At 32.3% G+C, this 18,479-nt stretch overlaps 1 pseudogene; it reads left to right on the forward strand.

The window, feature by feature from the left end:
- Positions 1 to 8,932: 8,932 nt before the first annotated feature.
- The window catches only part of LOC126891608 (zinc finger protein 721-like), a 67,270-nt pseudogene continuing 57,723 nt past the window's right edge, over positions 8,933 to 18,479 (forward strand).

Genomic DNA, 18,479 nt, shown 5'->3' on the forward strand with positions numbered 1-18,479 from the left:
GAATGTTTAGTATTATTGTACTTTTTAACTATATCAGGAAGATTATTCACCCATTTGTAAGTACCTTGCAAGCTGAACTGCCTCCACAACATTGATTTTATTGTTCTGATGACTCTCTCAGCAATAGAGGCTTTTAAATTCGAGAATGTGCTGTAGTGGTTAATACCATGTGTCTTCATGAGCTCATGAAACTGAGAATTGTAAAACTCTTTACCCAAATCTGTTTGAAGGTTTTTTGGTGTCTTCTTCATTTGATTTAAAAAATTTTCCATGGCTTTAGTAATTTCAGCCCCTGTTTTTCTTTTAACCGGTTCCGCCCACACAAATTTACTAAACGCATTAATAACAACGAGAATATATTGGTATCCACTATTTACTTTTACATAAGGAATCATTATAGCTAAATCTGCTTGAATCAGATCGTTTAATCCTTTGATGATTACATGTCTCCGTCTAAATTTTTTTTTTGTCGGTTTATGCAGTTCGTGTACGACTTGTGATTTAATGTTTGACATCTTTTTCTAAAGGACAACGAAGAGTAATATAAACTACAAAAGTAGAATCTTTATCTAGTTTAAAAGAAATTGTATCACCTTTAAAAATCTTTACTCCTGGTAATTGCTCATATTTATACTCTGTATTAACTGATTTAGAGGTTATCATTACATTTCCACTTGAAACATTAATTTGCACTTGATCAACAATACCACTTAGTGTAAATTGGTATGAAAATAAACCATCTTCTAACATATAATATTGTTTGTTCAAATTTGTTTCTTTCGTTCCTTTGAAAGTTAACACACATTTACTATAGAAAGAAGAAGGATCACACACAAAATATAATGGTGATGGAGATAAATCAGGAGTTTGACAACTTTTTAAAAAATGACTTCCAAATCTATTCATAGGCATTACTGTATTATACCACCTTCTCGAAGTTCCTCAATTATAGATATAATTTCATTCACCACTCCGTCGTTTCCTGCAGCCAGTGATGCTAGGAGCAGTTGTAATCTTTCTATTAGTTCATTAAAATCATCAAAGTATTTATACTCTAATTGTTTGCCACTATATTTTTTGTAAAGTGCACCGCCTTTTTTATTCAATAATTCTTTAGCTAGCTTTCGTGTTATTATTCCTGATATATTTCCAGGAAGCGAATTTAAACGAGTTCTAGGTGGTTGAGGTCTAGTCTCCAAAGCTGGTTTAATAATAAAATTATATTTATCCTTTATTTTTGATGGACTACTTTTTGTAGGTAATGCAGGATTATTGTTTCTATGTATCGCATTTGTTCTACGTAATATATCAATATACTCATTAACATCTTCTTTTTTAAACGATACGGGATTAGCTTTAAATAAAAGCTCGTATAAACCAGGTGTTCCGCGATATGTAACGTCGTTGATAGTTAAGTCAGGTCCTTCAAAAGTAATTTGAGAATCTCCAATAGAAAATTTTTCAGTTTCAAGGTCGTGGTAAATTCCCAGGTCGTGGTCGAAATTACCTTCAGTGTCTTCAATGTTAGCTTTAATATAATTCTTTGGCAAGGGTGAAGTATAATTTTCATAAAATTTTTTCATTACAGCTGGATTATTGATCATCTCATTAAATTCTCTAAGTGTATCCTCAAAATACCGATTAATATCCTCATCCGTGGTATTTGCTTGTCCTTCCGACACAAAAGTTTCTTCTGGTTGTATTGTTACTTCCCTCGGAATAATAGATTCATTTCCAAAATTAGTAGGTGTTTTCGATTGTTCATAAATTACACTCTTATTTGGAGATGAATTTTCAGAAAATACACTCTTATTTGGAGATGAAAATGCTAAACGATAATTAGATTTTCGTATTTTATAGTCCTTTGGTGTGAGTGGTTCGTATTTAATATTTGGTTCTTGTTTAATAGATGGAACAGTATCGAGTTTGTGTAAAAGTTCATTAAGTGGTTGAGTAATTGGCTTATAGTTTTTTTCTAATGTAGACTGAGTTTGAGCTATATCCCTTTTTAAACTGCGATACTTTTTCTTTAATGCTTGTCGCGATAAAAGCAGTTTTCGTGTAACTTTGGGATCCATTATGTATTCTAAACCACTTCTTTACAGCCTTATATACTTATCGAACCCACACCGATATCGCCCATTAGATTTGGGGGAGTCTTTATCAATGACAAGAAATCCATGTTTATCTTTCCAGCAGAATGAGCACAAATCCTTAAATTGTTGAAAAGTCATATCAATATTTACATGATCATCAAAGATATGTTTTAAATTTGTAAAGTCTTGGTGAAAAACTACAAGTAAATTAGAATTATCTCTAATTAATTGTTTTGGAATTGCACTGTAAGTTTGACACAGATAAAAACAATCCAAGTGTTTATGTCTTCCGTAACAATAATAATTTTGTATAATTTTTTGATCACATGACGGAATATCGTCAAAAATAACTACTGAATTTTCTTTAATATCATCAGGAGGTGGTACATTAATGGAATCATTATATTCTTTATACCCAATTTCGTTTATAGGCTTAATCAAGTTTCGCAAGTATATATACTTTGGTTGGTACAAAGATTTGGAATATAAATAAATATTTTCAAATCTAAGACCATTTGGATGTTCAATTAAAGACAATAATACGTTAGTCTTGCCACACCCACTTGGTCCAACAATTAGAACCCTTTTGAGCCCATTGAAAAGATAACTATGTTCTACCTGAAGCTCTTTGGTAATATCATCGTGGTTTGTAATGGGAAGAGAGAGTTGTTGTGGTTCAATCTTCATTGCGAAAATGAGTTTAAAACTTTGGGTATATATAGCCCAACACCTATATAAGAGGCAGACCATGAAAAAAAAGTTTCAACGAACTACTGAAAGAAAAAGACGTGGGTTATTAAACTCACTCATTAACAAGCTCCCTCTAGAACTACATCTTCCCGGATATTCATATTGTGGACCAGGAACTCGTTTACAACAGAGATTAGAGCGGGGGGATAAGGGAATCAATAAACTAGACGAGGCTTGTAAACAACACGATATTGAATACTCTAAACATAGTGATTTATCAACCAGACACGAAGCGGATAAGATCTTAGAAAACAAAGCGTGGAATATTGTGAAATCAAAAGACACCCCGTTTGGACAAAAAGCAGCCGCCTGGTTTATAACAACAGCTATGAAAGGAAAACGTAAGTTGGGAATGGGTCTTAAACGCAAAAAAGGCGGTTCTCTTCGGAAAAGGATAAATAAAAAAAAACGAATAATTAAAACACCTAAAAAGGGAGGATTTCTACCATTACTTTTACCTTTATTAAGCGCACTCGGAGCCGTTGGAGGAATGGGTGCAGGAATTTACAAGGCCATCGGTGATGCGAAAGCTAATCGAATGAGTCTTGAAGAACAAAAACGCCATAATTTAGCCATGGAACAAAAAGGCAAAGGATTGTATTTAAGACCGTATAAAGGGTATGGATTATACTTAAAACCGTATTCAAAAAACTAAACCTTCCTCATCACGCTTTAACAAATACAGATATAATGAAGTATGGTAAAACATTGCCATATTTTAGAGGTGTATTTATGAGAGACATGCTACCTAAAAATATTCATAAAAACGAGTGTGGTGTTATAAATTTAGATTCAAAACGTGGTGAGGGTACACACTGGGTAGCCTATGCAAAATCTAAATCCCATATAATTTACTTTGATTCGTATGGGGATTTGGCTCCACCACAAAATGTAATCAAATATTTTTTAAGTAATGGTGCTGTACAAATATATTACAACTATGATAAAATCCAAAACGATTCATACAAGTGCGGTCATTACTCATTAGATTTTCTATTCAACTACAGTGGAACCTCGATAACTCGGATTAATCGGGACCGCGGCCGATCCGGGTTATCTAAAATCCGGGTTAGCCGGAGAGCATTGTAAAAATTAATAAAATACGGTATACTTATAGATAAAGTCCGTTATAATTAAAATAACATGAAATATATATGCACAGTACACATCTAACTTACCTATTATAGTTGTATATTGTATAGAGTATAGTTAGACACAATAGACAGTATATGTAGATAGAGTAATGTTCATTTCTAGGTAAAAAAAACTCAGTCAGTTTCGGTTGTGTCAATTTCGTCTGCCATCGGAACGATGTTATGTTATTTAAGAATAGTGGCTCTTTCATTGTTTAAAGTTTAAAAGACCATTGTTCTAAAAATAATTTTTTAAAAGACAGTTGAACATAAATAAAGGAATAAAAGGTGCCTGTTGTTTGCGATAGCCCGATAATGGATAATGATCGTCGGTCTGCCGCCGCTGCCGCCGTGTGCCATGAGTCATTTTTACCGTATGGTTCAAATTACACAAATGCCCATTATCTCTCAAATATTATATTATGGTCCAAGCCAAGTTTTATCAATGAAACTCGATATTTTTAAGACATTCCAGAAGCGGCTACAGATAAAATGTTTTAACATAATACATACATTTTTATTGTTGAAATGTTTGTCTGATGAAAATCGATCCGGGTTATCGGGGGCCGACTTATCGAGGTTCCACTGTACTATAAATAGCAAATAATGTTAATTGCTTGCGTAAAATGTCTTTAAACTTTACGCTTACTGGAAGCTCTTCAAATCTGAGCTATAATTTTAATCCCCCAATTTACCTTGAAGATGAATTTGATTATGAAATTGGTCTAACCAGTTTCTATAGTTTTAATACTATTCCAAATGTTGATGAAAGCAATAACCTTTTTCTCTGGAATTTCAAAAATTTTACCCATAGCTACAAGTTACCTGAGGGGGCCTATGAGTTGGATGATATTACGAAGCTTATTCAAGAAAACATAAAAAAGATTGATAATGATGCGACTTTAGAAATTACTCCACAATTATCAACTTCAAAAGTTGTTATTAAGAGTAACCGAGAAATCTCTTTTCACCCCGTAAATTCCATTGGACTATTATTTGGTTTTAAATCACGACAACTAGCTCCAAACCAAACACATGTTTCAGATAAACCCGTGGAAATATGGGGGGCAAACACCCTGTGTGTTGATTGTAACATTGCTTCGGGATGCTATTTAAATGGGAATCCAGTTCACATCATCCATCAGTTCTTTCCGACAGTACCGATTGGGTATAAAATAGTGGATGCTCCTCAAAATATTTTGTATTATCCAGTTGGTATCAAGACAATCACCAACCTTACAGTAAAGATTATTAACCAAGCAGGTAAACTTATTAACTTTGGGGGAGAAGAAGTAACAGTAAATTTACATCTTAGAAAACGTATATAAATAATGGTTTTAGTTTTTTCCCACATACCAAAAACATATATAAAGAAATTACCTTCTAAAATAGTAACACCATCTATAAAAAAAAACATATAAACGGAGATCACCTTCTAAAAAACCATCTATACCAAAAACATATAAAAGCAGATTACCTTCCAAAAAAATAACATCATCAAATCGCCACTTTCTGCAATCGTTGGGATTTAAAGTCTTAATATAATGGAAATTCTACATGTTACTGGTCAACCTTTCAATGACAACACTATTGAAGAGTATCAATTTCACACATATCAACCATACATCCCTGGAAAGTTAGGTTATAATGATGAAATACGTATTCCAATTCAAGATTTAGATGCATACACATATCCGGCAAATAGTTATCTCTATATCGAAGGTCAACTTCTTACCCACGATAATAAAGTCCCAACAAAACTAAAATTTATTAATAATGCTATAGCTTACTTGTTTCGTGAAATACGTTTTGAATTAAATGGGGTAGTAATTGACTCAGTACGTGATGTAGGCTTAGTATCTATATCTATATCTAAGTTTTTTGTGAAGAGGAGGGTGCCAATTTAACTGGATCCTCTGTAAAAAGTATTTCAGTATTTCAGGCAAGTAGTTCAGAGATAAATAATAATCATTTTAAAATCATTTGTGTAAATTCACAGTCAATAGCTAACAAAACAAGTGCACTTGAGCTAATTTTAAATAGTAACTGTCCGGATATTGTTTGTGTTACTGAGACATGGTGTAATGAATTAAGTGTAAATAGTATTAATTTTGAGAATTATTGTCAAGCTGCCTCATATAATAGAATTGAAAAAATCCACGGTGGTGTCCTGATATTTGTCAGACAGTCAATGTCATTTAAAGTACCAAAGTATTTAAATAGTTTAGCAGAAGAAGTTAATTTCGAGTGTTGTTGTATAACCTTCAATTTAAATGTAAGTACATACTGTTTGATAAACATATATAGAGCACCCAGTGGTGATGTAGAGATTTTCATGAACAAATTATTTTTAGCGTTAAACTATTGTTATGATCATTTTAAGTATGTTATTGTAAGTGGTGATTTTAATATTAATTATCTGAGTATGTCTCGGGAAAAGTCTTTACTGAATGACATTATTGAAAGTTTTAATTTAACTTGCCAAAACTTAGAACCTACTAGGATTTTTACAGATAAAAACGACAGAACAACAAAATCTAAAATTGACTATTTTATTACAAATTATCCCCTACCATATGAGGAAACAGTTAGAGACTTTCATATTGGAGATCATAGTGGATTGGAACTTATAATACCAAATGTAATTTCAAAAGCAAATCACCACACAAGTGACATTACTGATACTATAACATTTAGAAATTTGTCTGAACCAAATATATCAACATTGCAAACAAGGTTGAATCTTGAGGATTTTAAGGGTGTTTATGAAAATCTCGACAATATTGATTCTGCTTATACTGATTTTGTAAATATTCTATTATATCATATTGAAATATGTTGTCCTATGGTTGTAAAAAAATTAGGTCAAAATAATAATAATAACTGGATCTCTAAAGAAATCTTGAAGATGGGAGTTGATTTAAAAAACCTTTTCTGGTTGACAAAAAATTCGACAGACCCTGATGTACATTTAAAATATAAAGAAGACAAAAAGAAATATACTCATAAAATTCAAGAAGCAAAAAAGCACTGGTTCCAGAATGTATTTCATAACAAAAATAACCATCAAAAGCAAAAATTTATTTGGAAAACAGTTAATATAAAAACTGGAAAAAAAGGACAGTATAACAACATAGAAAAAATCGAGCACTCAGGAAGTTTTATAAACGATAAAAAAGAGATGGCAAATGCTTTCGGCGTATTCTTTACATCATTTTCAAAAAATGCATTAAATACCAAATATGGGGATTCACAATTTAAAAACTATACGACTTTAAATGTTGGCCAAACATTCTACTTCTATCCTATAGACTACAGCGATGTTGCTGAAGCTGTTTCATCCTTAAAAAATGTAAATTCAGTGGGTATTGATTGCATTTCCACAAAGCTAGTTAAACATATGAGCGTATACATTATTCAACCGTTAACTGATTTAATAAATAAATCTGTGGAGATGGGTGTTTTTCCCACTGATTTAAAAGTTGGTATAGTTTCCCCAATATTTAAAAAAGGAAACAAAACTATGTTAGAAAATTATAGACCAATTACCGTACCAACTGTCTTGTGTAAGGTTATTGAAAAATGCATTCATAAAAGGATGTTGTCATTTCTTAGTAAATATAACATAATAAGTTCGTATCAAAATGGTTTTCTTCCGGGTAAATCAACTGAGAGTGCATCAACAACATTTTTTAAATTCATTTATAATTCATTAGATCAGAAGAAGTTTGTTGGAGCCCTCTTTTTTGATTTAACTAAAGCTTTTGACTCTATAAATTTAAATGTAGCAATTTGTAAACTAAACGGCCTTGGATTTCGAGGTAATTTTTTAAAGTGGTTACAATCATATCTAGAATGTCGACAGATGTATGTCAAAATTGGACATTATCAATCAGATTTGTATGACGTTGATCTTGGCGTTCCACAAGGATCAATACTGGGTCCTTTGTTATTTCTTTGTTATATCAATGATATGCCCAAATATATGAGTACGGAAAATATTTTTTTATATGCTGATGACACGACTTTAGCGACATCTGCAGAAAATGCTGAGGAATTGAGGTTAAAACTCAATACCTTAGCCCATGAGTTTACGTCTTGGTGCGAAAAAAACTCATTAATAGTAAATTCGAGTAAAACAGTATGTATGCAATTTTATATAAAAACTCCAATTAAGGAAAATTTCTCTATCAAAGTCGACAACGATTTTATCACTTTATCTGATACTACAAAGTTTTTGGGACTACATCTTAACAGTAATATGAGCTGGGAGGCACATATTAATCATGTATGTTGGAAAATTAATTCTGGATACTATGCTCTTTTGCAACTTAAATACTTATTCACAACGGAACAGATACTTAATGTTTATTACGCTATCATCTATTCACATTTGTCATACAATATTGTTCTATGGGGCAGTGCAACAAATGTCTCAAAAGTTTTTATAGCCCAAAAACGCATAATCCGCTTGATTTTTAATTTACCATATGGACATACGTGTAGAAACCATTTTAGAAAATACCAAATACTTACTGTTCCCTCAATTTTTATATACAGATGTATTCTGTACACAAAAGCTAATATTAATTCATTGACATCAAATTCAGATGTACACAATTATCGTACTAGACAAAAAGATTTCTTTAGGGCTCCTAAACATTACACTTCCATGTTTGAAAAAAGCCCTGAATATAGCGGCATAAGGTTTTTTAATCAGCTCCCATCCAAAATAAAAAGTGAGGCAGATGATGTTAGAATATTTAAGAATAAATTGAAGACTTATCTCATTGAGTCATGTATTTATAGTGTCTCGGAATTTATGTCTTAGTATGTTGTTTCTATGTTTGTGTGTATGTTTATATTGTATAGGTAGTCTTTAACTTTTCTATTTTTTAAATGTCTATATTCTTTACTTTGACATGTCCTATATTATGTAAATAATCTGTAAGGATGAATAAAGTATTATTATTATTATTATTATTATCAAGTATTAAAAACTACCTTAGTCTTAACGAAAACCAAAGCCTGCAATTGGAAAACTCGGGATGGTTTCAAAAAAGAGGTAGACTGGAAACTAATAATGAAGTCCCCAAAGACAGTGTGTTGGTGGATTCAAATGGAAACTTTAACGTATGTATACCTCTACGACTGCTATCAGGTTTCTTCGAAGATTTTACGAGAATCATAATGAATTTAAAAATGGAATTAATACTTATTAGATCAAATGATGATATTGATGCTGTAGTAAGCGAAGATGAAAGCGAACGACCGAAGATTGATATTAATAAATTATATTGGGAGGTTCCACATGTAACACCAAGTATACAAGAACAGTTACGGCTTAATAAGATTTCACATACAAATCAAGAACTTCCTATTAAATTTCGCTCATGGCAAATGATTGAATATCCTGCTCTAAACAACTCTACCCGCCATACATGGTCTGTGCGCACTAGTACGAAAATAGAAACACCTCGTCACATCATTGTTGCTTTCCAAAATAACAGAAAATCGAAATTAACAAAAGATATGAGTAAATTTGATCATTGCAATTTAAAAAATATTAAAGTGTTTTTAAATTCTGAAAGATATCCTTATAATGACCTACAAATAGATTTTAAAACAAATAGATTTGCGAAACTTTATGAAATGTTTGCTAATTTTCAAGAAAGTTGTTATCACATGGTGCTGAATCAACCTATATTTAATCCACATGACTTTAAAATGATTGCCCCGCTTATACATATTGACTGCTCTCGTCAAAAAGAAATCATTCAATCGGGGTCTGTTGTGTTACGTATAGAATTTGAGACAGATGACCCAACAACCTCTGATATCTCTGCTTATTGTCTGATATTACACGAAAAAGAATTTACGTATAATCCCTTAACTAAAATAGTAAAACAATTATAAAACTAAATATTTATATTATGCTGGACAAGTTAAGGTATATGTACATAATGAAGTCATGAGGCTATGACATTATATGGGGAACCCTCTCATGCGCATGAGTCAAAATAGGTTTATAAATATAGGTTAGACACCATACAAAGACAGACTTTAACATGCACCTAATAATAGATGTACAAGGTTTTAATACCGAGAAAAATAAATTTATCGCAAAAGAGTTGGCCACTTATGATGGTCAAAAAATTAGTCATCATTTCTTCAAACCACCATATCCAATGAGGTTGCTGAATCCAGAGTTTCATAAACAAGCTGTATGGTTAATGAATAATTATCATGGTCTTGACTGGGATCATGGATTTACCCCAGTACATCAAGTTCATAATATTATCCAATGCTTGACAAGTAATGTCGATATCGTCTATGTTAAAGGAAGAGAAAAGTCTCAGTATATAAAAAAGTATAGTTTAGCTCCAGTTGTGGAATTTGATGAACAACCAGGTTTGGAAAAAATGGAGCCTAAATGTCCTTACCATTTAAATAATAATAGTGTATGTGCGTTATCTAACGTATTTTATTTGTATGATACTTTTATGATGCAATAAAGATTTTTTTTACATTTTTGTTTTTATTAATAAAAAACCTTAATAAAAAATAATACTTTATTTAACCGATATAATTGTTATATAAATTTTCCAGTGCAAATCTGCATAAACGACAACTGGATTGAGCAGGAGCTAATCCTTCTTCTTCTGTTCTCCATTCGGGACGATTGAAATGAACAAAACACGGAAGTCGAGTTCGAATTTCAAAATCTTGCACAAATTTCTGGGGTAAGAGATGCCAAGACTGAAGTAGTTCATATGGATCTACAGATTTTCTAATGTATGGTATGGTAAAGTTTTGTAGTTCTGCTTCTGTAAACAGGTATAAAGGTTTTTGCGGGTGTTGATTCATCACAATTCTTTTCTGGCAACATTCCATTATTGTTAAAACGATTAATGTTTTTAAACACCAAATCTATCCACTTTTGCTCCTCGATTGCAGAAACAAAAAATAGTCTATTTTCTTCTTCAGGAGGGTAAACTCTTCCACTACGCAAACGCATCACTTATACTAAGTCGTGAAAAGTTTTTAAACATATATTCCTTATCTTTATATTTTCTTATTAACTGGTTAATACTCTTCTCTAACTGTTTAATATTTCTTGTTTTTTCATAAACTAAAATATCACGTTTTATTCTGTTAATACCTTTACTAAATTGTTCAACACGTTCACGAAGCCTTCTTGAGCACATACTGTTTACATTATCGATGTTTCTGTACTCTTATATCCTCCCTTCTCTCATTGACACCAGTTGCAAATGTGTGGGTCACTATCCCCCACTCCTAGATTTTACCAGACACGCGAGACGTGATCAGCTTGCGTGACTCATTCCCTTTGAAACTTGTTAAGCTACATCATAAACCAGATCGTTGTAAGCCACGTGAAACCACGCGTTGTGTTCAAATATGTCACACAAATATGCGGATAATTTTGACGATCTATTTAACTATAGTGGTGACGAGTGGGAAACGAGACTCACCTTTTATTGTGTACGACAAAAGCTTTGTCTTATTTGTCGTAAAATGTGTGGAACTAAACTTATTCCAAGAAGCTTAATATTTAAAGGGTGGAAATTGGTGTTTGAATTTTGTGTATTCTGTAGTGAGACTAGACCTATGGGGTTATCTCATCGAAACGTAGGTTATCGTGATGGGTTAATGGAATCTCCACCATATACATGTGACTCCCCACGCCCAAAGTTAGATTTACTATAAATAGATGCTAAAATCTTGGTAGAGATTATTAAGATGGTATCATTAGACTTTATTGTTTTACAAGCAATTCTGCGAAATCTGCTTTTAATTCAGCAACCCATCAATGTTAAAAAAGTTTTTGTGTGCTTTGACAGTAATGGTACTCTAAATGAAACATGGCCTGAGACATGGTCAAGAATGAAATCATATCCGGGAAACAATTTTTTACCAACTTTACAAGCTGAAATACCATTAAATAGCACTAAATATAAATTGCGTTTTAGACATATGAGTGGTAGAAGCAGTGACTCCAAATGGCTAGAACTTTATAATGAAAGACCTAGAAAGGATACAGTCATATCTCCAATATTTTATTATATAGCTCCATGTTCGACTTTTTCAATAATTATGCTATTAATAGAATTGTGTAAGGTTTTAAATAAAAAAATATGTTGATATACATGTGTTTTATTAATACATAAAAATATACAATTTACAAGTTTTACAAGTATGAATCATATTGAAAAGAATCGACTTGAAACAATTCTTCAAGAGGAATCTTTTCTAAATCTACCAATTCCGGGGTGTGTAGCAGCTCACTCCCAAACCTAATCAGATCATCTATAGTACCATTATGTGGACTAATTAAAAAATGCCCCCACGCAAGAGTTTTTACGTCACCGTTTATTACACAGCGTTTGTCATCCTTAGAAGATAATGCCACTTTATTCCTAAGTTCAGTATATATGGTATGTAAATTAGACACAAATACATACATTTTTCTTAAAATTACACCACCTTTTTTCACTAATAGTACATAATCACTCTTTTGCAACTGTGTTTTGGTTACGTGTTTTGAAATTCCTTTTGCTTTTTTTATTATTGTATTTGCTTCTATGCAATAAGCTTTAGCACCTGTACCATAGAAACATTTAATGAGTACAGATGCAAATTCATCTTTCATTTTTCCTAGTATTGATGGTGTTTTCGGTATCCTGTGAATATTATCAGTTGGATAGTTGGAGGTGTCGAAATGTTCTAAATTTCTCTTCATATCCTCATAGAAATTGGGGGTAAATATCTCCATAATCAGGGAGTCTGTGTCTGTGTATAACAAGTTTGCGGCTTCACCATATTTCTTTTTGATATGTCCATAATAAAAATCATATATCACTGTTTTTGATAAATCTAAAATTGTGAAACATAGAGAGGCTTGTCATAAACTATTTTAGTTTTACCCAAATGGATTGCCGCCAAATTCTCATTAAACACGGAACAAGACTTGAATTCTGGTTTAGAGATAAGTGCCCTGGCTCCCAGCGAATTTGTTTTTGTTTCCCAGCGGGTGCACAGGCGGATATCTCTTCTTTTTTCAACGTTCTCTGGGGTTTTACCGAATATCGCATTAACCAGAAGCTTAAAAAGATCCCGTTCAAACTCGTTTTTGGCCTTGTTTCTGAGTGATGCGTTTAGGTCAATATATTTTTTTAACCATGGTGATTGCGAAAACTCTAGTATACGATGAATCCTTTTTAGTACCAGACCATACCTAAGACACTGCTTAAGATTGCGATAATGGATAATGTATTTAGTTTTATTGTTGAAATTTGGGATAAGTTTAGGATATTTGCTTCCTGGAGGTACCATGCTCTCGGGACAGAATGGTAAATCATTATGTAAAGAATGTAAATGAGCTGGATATTCCAAATCCACTTCCAACACATACCCTTTATCCGCATCATCCTCCACCGAAAAACAGTTGAAATTTTCAACATCGGTTACCCATTTAAAATTTCCATATGGAAGATATTGACACATGGCTGCACCATATAAATTTGTGGCATCTAGATACATTATGTAAGACTCGGGTTGTTGTGGATCATAGTTGGGTACATATTGATTATTTGCCACGGCTTCTCGTTTGCTACATTGTGCCACACCTCCTCTTACTCCTTTCTTTAAAAAGTGCACCATGTCCACATTTGTAAGAAGCTCCAGTTCAATTTCGGTGTATCTTAACATAGCATCCCAACTTAATGCAGGAGCAGTTATGTAGTGACAAGGATCCAAATTGTATTCTTTGTGACATATTTTTCTAAAATTTTCAAACACATCAGCCAATAATAAGATATCTGATACTAGGTACGCCATAGCATAGTCACTCATAGATTTACAATCAAATGTGTTCCATACATCAATTGCTCTTGCATAATCTTCATCAGAAATGTGTTTGTTAGTTAGATTATTGTAGAAATTTTCTTTAGGTGGTAGTGTTTTTTCTTTAAGTCTATCAAATCCATCCATATATGAATAAGGAAACACCCTTACGCCTCACAAGTTCAAAGTGTTTAGTATTTGGAAAATACTTTCTAATTTCTGTACACTGCTCCGAGTCTAAAGTTGTGCTCAGAATATCCAAAGATTTTGCCAAAAATCTGTATGAATCAACAAATGTCACAGTTATGTATTTATTTAGACCATTTTCCGACTTTTCTACTAGAATTCTTTTAGAAATTGCGATTATTTTTCTTTCGTCTGTGCAATTACTGAAACTTTTTCACCAGTTGTTGAAAGCTCTTTAATAAAAAGATGACAATCATAATTACTCATGTTGTGAAAGAACACGGGTATTGTATTTGAGAGTTTGTTATTTATATTACAGGAGTTATGGCTTGGTCCAAGATATAATGAATTGAGATGGTGATGATCTTTCACCTTACGATTGAAAGGATTAAATGGCTTTCCACACAAGTAACACTCGGTAGCATTCTCATGTTTTTCAATTTCTTCTTTTGTTAACGGTGTCATTGGTTTAATATGTTTCAAGGTGACTGTTATATAGTTCATGCACTAAATCATCCAATTTCTGTATAAACACTTTGGGAGCATCCTGTCCTTCATATTTTATTAGTTTAGAAAGTGAATCATCATAGTTGCATTTAAGGTAAAATGCAAACAAATATGCTTGGTGTTCAGCAGTTTTAACGGAATATGAATTTCCATTGAAAGGTTCAACATGGTCTATGGGCTTTAGCAGACTTTCAAAATCAGCATAGATTACAAATGGCACAGGTAACATTTTTTGGATATTTATAAATTTTAGTATATTTTCTGGCACCATTTCACCAAACTTATTAATTTTAGGTTTCGTTGTGGGAAGTTCTGTGTAAATATGAGAACAGTCGTTATTTTGGTGATTATCGAGCTTTTCTTCGCAAACAAAGAATTGTAGACATCCATCACATAAGTATTCTTTGCGACAATTTTTTGTTTTTTGACTTTTTACAAGTCTCGACATGTCTAGAATCAGACAATAATGACTTTGTTTATCATTTGTTATAAGCAAAAGGTTCACGTGAGTGGCATGGCGATTACTTGTAAAATGCAATGGTCCAACTATTTCATATTGCCTTTTATTATTTACGAAATTGGATTCCAGCCCATAAACATTTACTGAAATATTATTGAGGTTCTCAAACTTTTTAATGTCTTTTAGTTTCATCGGAAAGTCAATTCCTTCAAAATTCAACAAAGTATCATATGGTGGATATGATTCTGGTTTGGTTGGGTTGCCACTAGCAGGAAAAATAGCTGCAATAATACTCCATGCAAAACACTTATTATCTTTGTTTGCGATATTTAAAATAGCGTGTTTTCGTACTATAGGTATTGGGAGACGAATATATGTTGATGCGGAAATACTACTATATTTGTTTATGTTAACATCTAAAAACATTATTTCCTGCAATACCCAATTTGAATCTTTCTCTTGAAATTCTGATGCTTGCGTCATCAGTTCTTCCTTAAAATCATCAAATACTTCATCCAGTTCAGTGCTGATAGTTATAATTTTATTACATGTGTTCATGGACTTGATATCTGATAGGTTAGTGTCAGGTTTTAGATAAATACCAAATATTTCAAAATTTACCTTTATGCTATTGTGCTGATGTAAATATTCACTCAAAATGTTCAAAACTTTGGGTTTAACATCGTTTAAAAATCCATGATAATCCAGTTTTTTATCACTACTAAAACGATAAGATGCGATTCTGTTTTTAAACGCGTGTGACAATTTCGAAACAGTTCCATCAATCACTTCCACTCCAAGTGGTCTTAATCTTTTTTTGGGAATATAATAATCCCCATTCTTATCACTATCCACATTTCCGTATTTGCATGTTGTCGCGATAGGCTATCCGAGCGCGAAAACGATTTGTTGCACCTGCTGCACGTATTCATGATTCGTGATAAACTACCGGGGGAGCTCCACTAATTTGCCTTAAATAGGATGTTACAAGACCACTGCCCTCACACCATGTTATTTTTAGAGCCCCTCCTCTTCATTATTAGACCGGATATTCTCCAGACAAACCGGATGCCCTGCTTGTTGATGCTTGAACTCCGGATGCCCTGCTTGTTGATGCTTGAAGACCACTGCCCTCACACCATGTTACTTTTAGAGCCCAAGTTCATTATTATACCGGATATTCTCCAGACAAACCGGATACCCTGCTTGTTGATGCGTGAACTACGGGCGCTCTGATTGTTGATGTTTGAACTATTTTTAGATGTGAAAAGCAGATGGTTATAACCCCATCCACTGATACATGTCAGACCCCCTCTATCCCTTCTACTTGAAAATACTATGCCAGACCCCCTCTATCTATACTACTTGATAAATATAAATTAATTTTTGTTTGCATTTATTTAGTTATAATTTTTGTAGTAACAGCAACAAAACCTTGAAATTCCAATGGACGATGTGTTAGTAAATCCCTTAGATATCATAGCACCGAGTAACGATGAAAACCTCGAAATTCCCATGGGTGAAGAAAGTGATAGTGACACTAACGACAGTTTTGTTTTTTCGCTATCTACCGAAACTGTATCAGACCTCGAAGACTGTGAAATCCTAGATATGGATTCTCAAGAAGTCGATACCAAAATATTACAAGTGAATGATGTCAACAACACGCGATTTTTATCCTACGAATGCAGACAGACAGTATGTATGACCCAATGTTATTATGCTGTAGACAATCACACTTTGTGCCCATCGTGCTTTTTTGAGACTCTTCGTGGAATACCACCATACGTTCCTTCTGTCCATGTTACTGAACATTCAACTGGGAATTTGAGTGACATTAGTGCACATATTTGTGCGTGTTGTAATAATAATTTGTTCATTTATTGTTTAACTACATATTGTATTGTTTGCAATAATATAAATCTACAATAATAAATAGGTTTTTATTTTACCCCTCCTTTTCAATATATAACATATATTTTTTAATGATCAATTTAGAAATAATTTTTATAATAAACCAAGATTTTAAGAAATCTTTTCATAAATGACTTGGAAAATTAATTTTATTCATGTGTTAGTAAAAAAAACTACCCCTTTGTATTGAATTTAAAAATAAGCTATATATATTTTTGAATTGTTCATTTTTTTCCCTTTTCATTGATATACAACAATATTATATTGTTTTATGATAAAATTCACTGTAAGGGTGAACTACCCTGTTTCCAATAGTCAAATAATAAAAATAATATTAGTTTTAGATAGATATTTCTTTTTAAAACATTAATTCAAAAAATCTTTTCTTAATTTTCATAAATGACTTGGAAAATTAATTTTATTTATGTGTTAGTAAAAAAAACTACCCCTTTGTATTGAATTTTAAAATGAGCTATATATATTTTTGAATTGTTCATTTTTTTCCCTTTTCATTGATATACAACAATATTATATTGTTTTATGATAAAATTCACTGTAAGGGTGAACTACCCTGTTTCCAATAGTCAAATAATAAAAATAATATTAGTTTTAGATAGATATTTCTTTTTAAAACATTAATTCAAAAAATCTTTTCTTAATTTTCATAAATGACTTGGAAAATTAATATTAAAATCAATAAATACTTTAGCTAAAAATTTTATTAACGCCCGGTTTCATAATCAACTTAAAGTGAACATTAACTAAAGTCCACTTTAACGTTGACATTTACCCATATGAATTGCATTGACAAGGGTACCAACCTAAAACTTAATGTCCACTTTAACTGATTATGAAACCGGGCGTAAGTACGCTCATGGCATTTATATTTCATTCACTATCGAGAATCGGTTTTTCGCTCAACTATGCTGGGTTTTTACGTTAGCGGGGCGAATGTATCTTCTCCGCATAATGCAAAAATTTACAAATGTGGTGACTAAAAGCCGATCGGTATATGGTATGTGAGCGACAAGATCTATGCGATATTTTAAAAACCAACCTGCTGATAATTCTTTATTGATACCTATTGTAACACAAACCCCCAGAGAGACATTACAGAGTTGTACTAACCTGTATCCAACATTTAAATAAAATTACTGAAGAAGTGTTGAATTTTAAATTATTAGACGTTATTAGTTGGTTTAAATGCTTTTACAAATTGATCTTAACAATGGTTTTTAGCAGTAAACAATCTCGCAATATAGTATTAAAAAATACTTGCGTTCGTCCTTTTTTTTTTAATTTAGGACTGGCAAAATAATAGATATTTGTATAACAAGGAAGCAAAGTGCTACTTTTCCTCCCGAGAATGAAGTTTACTTCATTCAAGAATCATTCAAGGGAGGAAAAGTACGACTTTGCTCCCTACAATCAGGTCAGGAAATGAATACTTTCGGTAGAGGTATGTAGGTGGAAAAATATTTTTCAGTTACGAAATTAAGTAGACATTTTGTTTTGTGGGTTCGTCAATGAACACTATTTATCGATATACACAAAAAGAAGTAACAC

This window comes from Diabrotica virgifera, chromosome 9 (assembly GCF_917563875.1).
Source record: "Diabrotica virgifera virgifera chromosome 9, PGI_DIABVI_V3a".
Classification (NCBI taxonomy): domain Eukaryota; kingdom Metazoa; phylum Arthropoda; class Insecta; order Coleoptera; family Chrysomelidae; genus Diabrotica; species Diabrotica virgifera.